Raw genomic sequence first — 9,915 nt, 5'->3', positions numbered from 1 at the left:
CTGGGGCTCTTTTCTTTTTTTTTCACTTGCCAAACTTTTGCTTATTTTATTTTAGCTTTACATCCCTATGGGACTCATTCTTTTTTTTTTTTTTTTTTTTTCCTGAAGTGAGAAGCGGGGAGGCAGAAAGACAGACTCCTATATGTGCATGACCGGGATCCACCCTGCATGCCCACTAGGGGGCAATACTCTGCCTATTTGGGCAGAGTATTGGGGTCCCATTGCAACTGGAGCCATTCTAGTGCCTGAGGCAGAGGCCAAGAAGCCATCCACAGTGCCCGGGCCAACTTTGCTCCAATGGAGCCTTGGCTGCGGGAAGGGAAGAGAGAGTTAGAGAGGAAGGAGAAGGGGAAGGGTGGAGAAGCAAATGGGTGCTTCTGTGTGCCCTGGCTGGGAATCAAACCCGGGACTTCCACACGCCAGGCCAACACTCTACCGCTGAGCCAACCAGCCAGGGTCGGGACTAATTCTTTTTTTTTTTTTTTAATTTTTTTATTTATTCATCTTTAGAGAGGAGGGGGGAGGGAGAGAGAGAGAGAGAGGAGAGAGAGACAGAGAGAGAGAAGGGGGGAGGAGCTGGAAGCATCAACTCCCATATGTGCCTTGACCAGGCAAGCCCAGGGTTTCGAACCGGCAACCTCAGCATTTCCAGGTCGACGCTTTATCCACTGCGCCACCACAGGTCAGGCATCGGGACTAATTTTTGACTCTGTCCTCTCTCTGTACCCTTCTTCCCATTATTTCTCTCATGAACTACAGAAACATTTTTCTCAGTCTCATAACCTCCACTTTTCTCCACCAACCTATTCTCTGAGAAGAGCTGCTTGGTGTAATTAAAATAGAAATTTGGAAGCTACCATTCTCTTCCTCAAATCTTTCAATGGCACCACACTGCCTTTAAGAGGGTTTATGGGAGATTTATTTATTTATTTATTATTCTTTTTCCAAGTGAGGAGAGATAGACTCCTGCATATGCCCTGACCCAGGAGCCACCTGGCAACCCCCATCTGGCACCTATGCTCTGCCCATCTGGGTCCATGCTCGCAACCAAGCTATTTTTAGCACCTGAAGCAGAGGCTCCAAGGAGCCATCATCAGTGCCTGGGGACAATGTGCTCTAAACAATCAAGCCACAGCCATGTGAGGAGAAGAGAGAGAGAGAGAAGGGGGGAAAGCGAGGGTTTGGGAAGGAACTGGTCGCTTCTCCTGTGTGCCCTGATGGGGAATTGAACCTGGGACATCCACATCCTGGACCAACACTCTACCACTTGAGCCAACCAGCCAGGGCCTGGAATCTTTGTTCCACCCTCATTTCTTATCTCTCCATTTGCACCATATGCTCAATTCCCATTTCTTTTGATAGACTGCACTTCATCTTTCCTTTGTTCTCCCTCCCACTGCCATAAGTACTTTCTTCTTCTCTTGGTAAAAATTAATTACTCTTCTTCTTCTTCTTCTTCTTCTTCTTCTTCTTCTTCTTCTTCTTCTTCTTCTTCTTCTTCTTCTTCCTCCTCCTCCTCCTCTTCTTCTTCTTTTTCTTTTTTTAATTTTAATTTAATTTCTTTAATTTTTATTTTTTAGCGTGTATGCATGCAAGAAAGACAGACAGACAGGAAGGGACAGAGATGAGAAGCATCAACTTGTAGTTGCTGCACTTTAGTTGTTCCTTGATTGCTTCTCATATGTGTCTTGACTGGGGGTTCCAGCTGAGCCAGTGACCCCTCACTTAAGCCAGTGACCTTGGACTCAAGCCAGCAGCCATGGGACCATATCTATGATCCCATGCTCAAGCTGGTAAGCCTGTGCTCAAGCCAGCGGCCTCAGGCTCTTGAACCTGGGATTTCAGTGTCCCATGTCATGCTTTATCCACTGTGCCACCACCTGGTCAGGCAATAACTCTTCTATTTATTCTTTTTTTTAAATTTATTTATTTATTTATTCATTTTTAGAGAGGAGAGAGAGAGAGACAGAGAGAGAGAAGGGGGGAGGAGCTAGAAGCATCAACTCCCATATGTGCCTTGACCAGGCAAGCTCAGGGTTTCCAACTGGCGACCTCAGCATTTCCAGGTCAACGCTTTATCCACTGCGCCACCACAGGTCAGGCCAATAACTCTTCTATTTAATCAACAAGGGCTCAACCTTAATATCACTGCCATCAGTACCATTTTCCTGACACCCCTGACTTGGTTAGGCACTCTTGCTATGTCCTCCCCAATTCACACATTCAACAAATAATAATTTGGCATCTAGTATCAGGCATTGTTTTAGATCCTGGGGATACAGCTATGAATAAGGTGACAAATTTTCTGGCTATATGAAGCTTATGCCCTAGACAAAACAAACAAACAAACAAACAAAAAACCAGATAATTTGCCTGACTGGGCAGTGGCGCAGTGGATAGAGCCTCGGACTAGGATGTGGAGGATCCAGGTTCGAGACCCTGAGATCGCCAGTTTGAGCACTGGCTCATCTGGTTTGAGCAAAGCTCACCAGCTTGCGCCCAAGGTTGCTGGCTCGAGCAAGGGGTCATTCAGTCTGCTGTAGCCCCACGGTCAAGGCACATACGAGAAAGCAATCAATGAACAACTAAGATGCCACAATGAAGAATTGATGCTTCTCATCTCTCTCCCTTCCTGTCTGTCCCTCTCTCTGACTCTATCTCTGTCATAAAATAAATAAATTAAATTAAAAAAAAAAACAGATAATTTCACGGGGTCCTAAGAACTATGAAGTAAAATAAAGAGTTAGGGAGTGATGGAGAGAGCCAGTGACAGATAACTTTAAGAAGTGAGGTTTGGCCTGACCTGTGGTGGCACAGTGGATAAAGCGTTGACCTGGAAATGCTGAGGTCGCCGGTTCGAAACCCTGGGCTTGCCTGGTCAAGGCACATATGGGAGTTGATGCTTCCAGCTCCTCCCCTCTGTCTCTCTCTCCTCTCCCTCTCTGTCTCTTCCTCTTCCTCTCTCTCTCCTCTCTAAAATGAATAAATAAAATAAAATAAAATTTAAAAAAAAAGAAAAAAGAAGAAGTGAGGTTACCCTGACCAGGAGGTGGCACAGTGGATAGAGCATCAGACTGGGATACAGAGGACCCAGGTTCGAAACACTGAGGTCAATGGCTTGAGCATAGGCTCATCCAACTTAAGTGCAGGCTCACCAGCTTGAGCACAGGGTTGCTGGCTTGAGTGTGGGATCATAGACATGACCCCATGGTCGCTGGCTTGAAGCCCAAGGTCACGGGCTTGTGCCCAAGGTCTCTGACCTGAGAAAGGGGTCACTTGCTCTGCTATAGCACCCCCTTCCAGTCAAGGCACATATGAGAAAGCAATCAATAAACAACTAAAGGTGCCACAACAACAAAGAATTGATGTTTCTCCTTTCTCCATTCCTGCCTGTCTATCCCTATCTGTCCCTCTCTCTGACTCTCTCTCTCTCTCTCACACACACACACACACACAGTGAGTTTAGAAAATTGGGAAGAAATTTTGTAGGCTTTGGTGGCCACAGTAAAGAGTCTGAATTTTGTTCTAAGATGGAAATTCACTGGAGAGTTTGTGCAGGGAAACGACAAGATCAGTTTTACAGCCCTGGTCAGCTTGCTCAGTGGATAGGGTGTCCACTGAGCCCTATATGCCTGTGCTCAAGCCAGTGACCTCTGGGTTTTGAACCTGAGTCTGCATCCCAGGCTGATGCTCTATCCACTGTGCCACTGCCTGGTCCAACTTTATATATATATATTTTTCTGTATTTTTCTGAAGTTAGAAGTGGGGAGGCAGTCAGACAGACTCCATGCGCCCGACCGAGATCTACACGGCATGCCCACCAGGGGGCGATGCTCTGCCCATCTGGGATGTTGCTCCGCTGCAACCAGAGCCATTCTAGTGCCTGAGGCAGAGGCCATGGAGTCATCCTCAGCGCCTGGGCCAACTTTGCTCCAATGGAGCCTTGGCTATGGGAGGGGGAGAGATAGAGAAAGGAGAGGGGGAAAGGTGGAGAAGCAGATGGGCACTTCTCCTGTGTGCCCTGGCCGGGAATTGAATCCCGGGCTTCCACACACCACGCCAAGACTCTGCCACTGAGCCAACTTGCCAGGGCCCCAGCTTTATTTTATTTATATATATATATATATATATATATATATATATATATTTTTTTTTTTTTTTTTTTTTTTTTTTTCTTACAGAGACAGAGAGAGGGACAGATAGACAGGAACACAGAGAGATGAGAAGCATCAATCATCAGGGTTTTTTTGTTTTTTGGGGGGGATTTGTATTTTTCTGAAGTTGGAAACGGGAGGCAGTCAGACAGACTCCCACATGCGCATGACCGGGATCCACCCGGCATGCCCACCAGGGGGCAATGCTCTGCCCATCTGGGGCGTTGCTCTGTTGCAACCAGGGCCATTCTAGCGCCTGAGGCAGAGGCCATGGAGCCATCCTCAGTGCCCGGGCCAACTTTGCTCCAATGGAGCCTTGGCTGCGGGAGGGGAAGAGAGAGACAGAGAGGAAGGAGAGGGGAAGGGGTGGAGAAGCAGATGGGTGCTTCTTCTGTGTACCCTGGTCGGGAATCGAACCCAGGACTCCTGTACACCAGGCCAATGCTCTACCACTGAGCCAACAGGCCAGGGCCAATCATCAGTTTTTCATTGCGACACCTTAGTTGTTCATTGATTGCTTTCTCATATGTGCCTTGACTGCAGGCCTTCAGTAGACCGAGTAACCCCTTGCTCAAGCGGGCAACCTTGGGCTCAAGCTGGAGAGCTTTTGTTCAAACCAGACGAGCCTGTGCCCAAGCTTGTGACCTCAGGGTCTCAAACCCGCGTCCCAGTCTGACACTCTGTCCACTGCGCTACCGCATGGTCAGGCACCAGCTTTATATTTTTAAGGTGATTTTGACTATGTAGAGATCAGAGGGTGGGGAAGGAAGTGCCAAGACATTGAGACCTGTTGCCAATTAAAGCCTGCCATGACTTGCCCCTCATTCTACATCCATTGTACCTCATAGTCTTTGCAAAGGCTCTTCCTTCAGTATGTATCACTCTTCACCTCCAATTAGCGTTGTGTTCATGACTATTCATCTTTCAAAACTCATTTTAGATGTCTATTTCTCTAAAAATTCTCTTCCTTTATGTACAGCGCTTTGCCACAAGCTCATAGTCCTTACATCTACTTTGTAGCTCTTATCACAATTAACTGTACATGTGGCTTAATGTCAGTTATAGCATTCAGTATGGCCTGCTAACTCATTTGCCTGCTAATCAATCAGTGCATGAGCCCAGTAGGGTATGTGAAAGGTTGAAACTGGGGGCAGTGGGGGGGGGGGGGGAGGCTGGTCTACGGGAGAAGGCGAAAAGCCTATTGTCAATCTCCCTTGTCAACTGGCAGGTCAGTATAAACTCCCAGCTGGGTCAGACCCAGAGGGACTCCAGCTGGACTGCCTTATCCTATACAGAAGAGCTGACAGGCTAAATCCCTTGAACCCGAATGGAAGGTGGCCATAGGGAAGGGGGAAAGCCTCCTTTCAGCTTCTCTTGGCATCTGGCAAGAACTCCAGCTGGACTGCCTTATCCCATATGAGATAGCTGACAGGTTAATCCCTTTCCTAGGTCTATGGGTGGGCACTGGGGAGAGCCATACCAAAAATACAAGGCTGGTCTGACCAGGCGGTGGTGCAGTGGATGGGGCGTCGGACTGGGATGCGGAAAGACCTACATTCGAGACCCCAAGGTTGCCAGTTTGAGCGCGGGCTCATCTGGTTTGAGCAAAAGCTCACCAGCGCAGCTTGACCGGGCAGTGGCGCAGTGGATAGAGCATTGGACTGGGATGTGGAAGACCCAGGTTCGAGACCCCGAGGTCGCCAGCTTGAGCGAGGGGTTACTCGGTCTGCTGAAGCCCGCGGTCAAGGCACGTATGAGAAGGCAATCAATGAACAACTAAGGTGTCACAACACGCAATGAAAAACTAATGATTGATGCTTCTCAACTCTCTGTCCCTGTCTATCCCTCTCTCTGACTCTCTCTCTGTCTCTGTAAAATAAAATTAAATTAAATTAAAAAAAAAAAAAAAAAAAGCTCACCAGCGTGGACCCAAGGTCACTGGCTCGAGCAAGGGATTACTCGGTCTGCTGAAGGCCCGCAGTCAAGGCACATATGAGAGAGCAGTCAATGAACAACTAAGGTGTCGCAATGAAAAACTGATGATTGATGCTTCTCATCTCTCTCCATTCCTGTTTGTCCCTTTTTTTTTTTTTTTTAATTTTTTTTTTTTTTTTTTGTATTTTTTTCTGAAGCTGGAAACGGGGAGAGACAGTCAGACAGACTCCCGCATGCGCCCGACTGGAATCCACCCGGCACGCCCACCAGGGGCGACGTTCTGCCCACCAGGGGGTGATGCTCTGCCCCTCCGGGGCGTCGCTCTGCGGCGACCAGAGCCACTCTAGCGCCTGGGGCAGAGGCCAAGGAGCCATCCCCAGCGCCCGGGCCATCTTTGCTCCAATGGAGCCTTGGCTGCGGGAGGGGAAGAGAGAGACAGAGAGGAAGGAGGGGGGCGGTGGAGAAGCAAATGGGCGCCTCTCCTATGTGCCCTGGCCGGGAATCGAACCCGGGTCCCCCCGCACGCCGGGACGACGCTCTACCGCTAAGCCAACCGGCCAGGACCTTTTTTTTTTTTTTTAATATGGAACACTTCACGAATTTGTGTGTCATCCTTGCGCAGGGGCCATGCTAATCTTCTCTGTATCATTCCAATTTTAGTATATGTGCTGCCAAAGCGAGCACTGTCTGTCCCTTTCTATCCCTCTCTCTGACACTCTCTGTCTCTGTGAAAAAAAAAAAAAACACCCCAAAAACCAAAACCCCACAAGGCTGTTTTATGTTCCAAAAGGAAAATTTATTTAAAATGCCTGGGCCTGACCTGTGGTGGTGCAGTGCATAAAGCATTGATCTGGAACACTGAGCTCGCCGGTTCAAAACCCTGGTCAAGGTACATATGGCAGTTGATGCTTCCTGCTCCTCCCCTCCACTCTAAAAAAGAATTTTAAAAGATTTTTTAAAAATTATTTTTATTTATTCATTTTAGAGAGAGACAGAGAAAGATAGAGAGAGAGAAGGGCGGAAGAGCAGGAAGCTCTTCCCATATGTGCCCTGACCAGGCAAGCCCAGGGTTTCAAACCGGCGACCTCATGATCCCAGGTCAGTGCTTGATCCACTACGCCACCACAGGTCAGGCTAAAAGATTTTTAAAAATTAAAAAATAAAATAAACACGGGGGTGCTGGTGGCCAAGATAGATGAAGCCATGTCAGTGCCAAATAGGGTTAGAGCAAGGTTTTTTGTTTTTTTTGTTTGTTTGTTTTTGTTTGTATTTTTCTGAAGTTGGAAACAGGGAGGCAGTCAGACAGACTCCTGCGTGCGCTGGACCAGGATCCACCCGGCACGCCCACCAGGGGGCGATGTTCTGCCCATCTGGAGCGTCGCTCTGTTGTGACCAGAGCCATTCTAGCACCTGAGGCAGAGGCTACAGAGCCATCCTCAGAGCCCGGGCCAACTTTGCTCCAATGGAGCCTCGGCTGTGGGAGGGGAACAGAGAGACAGAGAGGAAGGAGAGGAGGAGGGTTGGAGAAGCAGATGGGCGCTTCTCCTGTGTGCCCTGGCCGGGAATCGAACCTGGGGTTTCCGCACACCAGGCCGACGCTCTACCACTGAGCCAACCGGCCAGGGCCCCTTGCACCTATTAAGGCAACGATGTTAGTCACTTTTTTTCCAAGACCCCTGACTAATCTATAAAAACCCTGCTCAGGCCCTGGCCAGTTGGCTCAGTGGTAGAGCGTTGGCCTGGCGTACAAGAGTCCCGGGTTCGATTTTCGGCCAGGGCACACAGGAGAAGCGCCCATCTGCTCCTCCACCCCTCCTCCTCTCCTTCCTCTCTGTCTCTCTCTTCCCCTCCCGCAGCCGAGGCTCCATTGGAGCAAAGATGGCCCGGGCGCTGAGGATGGCTCTGTGGGCTCTGCCTCAGGCGCTAGACTGGCTCTGGTCGCAACAGAGAGATGCCCCGGATGGGCAGAGCGTCGCCCCCTGGTGGGCAGAGCGTCGCCCCTGGTGGGCAGAGCGTCGCCCCTGGTGGGCGTGCCCGGTGGATCCCTGTCGGGCACACGCGGGAGTCTGTCTGACTGCCTCCCCATTTCCAGCTTCAGAAAAATACAAAAAAAAAAAAAAAAAATAGGTACAAGGTAATTTTTTTAATGTGGATTGGAGTGGCGCCACAGCTCCTCCAAATTGTTTATCTCCCAGCTAGACTGTCTAAAAAAGTCCTGGGCTGGTTCAAAAGTTCCTGGCCAGCTGGGGCTTCAAGCAACCCAGTCCTCCCTCCTCCCAAGGGTTTGTACTGGGAGCTGATCTATCAGAAGACAGCGTTTCTGGGCCTGTGGCTAGGCTTTTACAAACAACTATTGCAATTTAAACTCCCTTGTCAGGTCCCTTCCCAATGTAAGCTTTCCCTGAATTTCTGCAAAGATAAAACTTTTGCTACATTTCAAAGTGAAGGCCAGGAAGCTATTAAGAGAGAATAGCAACCTAAATAACTACAACCTCACAGTGGGGGATGAGAAAGTTCTGTTTTAAGCCCAGGTGAGAAAATGAATGAGGAGAATTTGAGTTTTAAAGGGGCTCTGGATTTAAAGGAGCCCTGAACCTAAACCTAACAGTATGGAGAAGTCTGTCCTCATTCTTCTCCTATCCCCAGTGGGAATTTTCCCAATGCATAGCATAGCACCTAGCACTAGCCTGGTGCCCAGAGAACGTTTGCCAAATGACTGAATAGATAAGTTACATGCTTATTCCCACTCCTCCCCTCAAAAAGCAAGTGGATAGTGGAGAATTTGAAGATTTTATCCTCTCTTCCTCATTAGTAAATTACGACTGTCTCTCAAATAATAATGACGATGAAAAGGTGTAGTGCAAACGCCGGGACGGGAGAATTAAGATGCAAGTAGTACTACATCCAGTGAAACAGCAATCCACCGCAACCTGCCCAGTAAGGTGGGCCGGACTGGAGGAGCGGCGCTCTGCAGAGTCGGCTTACGAACAAGGTTGTACTCCTTAACGCGCAGCCAGAAGACTCTCAGGGTCGATGGGGCGGGGCCTCGCTTAGGAATGTAGATCGTTAATGGTCAGGAGGCGGGTCGAAGGCCTTTTCCGCACGCCTTATTGGTCTTTCTAGGACCAACAGCTCTCGCTAACCAGCCGTAGCCCAGGTGGAGCTTAAGTTGATTGTGGGGGAGGGGGGCGGTCTACTCAGAAAGGGGGCGGGGAGTGAAATGCGCACATGCGTTTCGGCGTACCCACGCCCACATGCCGTATAATATGGGGAAGGGCGGATTGACAGTTCCCGCGATGCATCTGGCCCCTTAGAACTAAAGGTTCTTGAGCTCCCTCCCCTGGGAGCCTCAGGATAGGGAACATTCAGTGCCCAGAAACTGCCCTGTTGGGAACTCAAATCTCCACCCTGGCCACTTTATTTTGTTGTTCTGGCCGCACCACAACCCTCCCTGAGGCGGGGTTATGATGATGAATTATTCAAGAAGCGTTGCAGCCTGACGCCGTCTGTGGGCAGTGCACCTCCTTCCTTCCTTCCCAATAAAGCACTGAGGCTATACCCAAAATCATAGGGTCCCGAAGTTGCTTTCAAGGTTCCACTTGCCACTTAAGTAACTTGAGTTTGTTGATGACCTCCTAAATGTTAGTTAGGCCCAGTGCAATGAGCAAGTCCCTGATGTCGTGAGCTTACATTCTATGGGTATCAAACAAAACAAGGTGACTGAATTAAAATAGAAAGTAAAAGTGTATAAAAAAAAAAACAAAAAAAAACCCAAAACAAGGTAATTTTAGATACTGTGACAAGTGCTCAAAACAGTGTGATAAAA

The 9,915-nt window shown here is 48.8% G+C and overlaps 1 non-coding gene across 1 annotated transcript; it reads right to left on the bottom strand.

Annotated features, from left to right (window-relative positions):
- Positions 1 to 6,666: 6,666 nt before the first annotated feature.
- Positions 6,667 to 6,773, bottom strand: LOC136327869 (U6 spliceosomal RNA). Its single transcript, XR_010729929.1, has one exon. It is a non-coding gene; the product is annotated as a U6 spliceosomal RNA (small nuclear RNA).
- Positions 6,774 to 9,915: the final 3,142 nt, after the last annotated feature.

This window comes from Saccopteryx bilineata, chromosome 2 (assembly GCF_036850765.1).
Source record: "Saccopteryx bilineata isolate mSacBil1 chromosome 2, mSacBil1_pri_phased_curated, whole genome shotgun sequence".
Classification (NCBI taxonomy): Eukaryota; Metazoa; Chordata; class Mammalia; order Chiroptera; family Emballonuridae; genus Saccopteryx; species Saccopteryx bilineata.
This window is presented reverse-complemented; position numbering and strand designations above follow the sequence as displayed.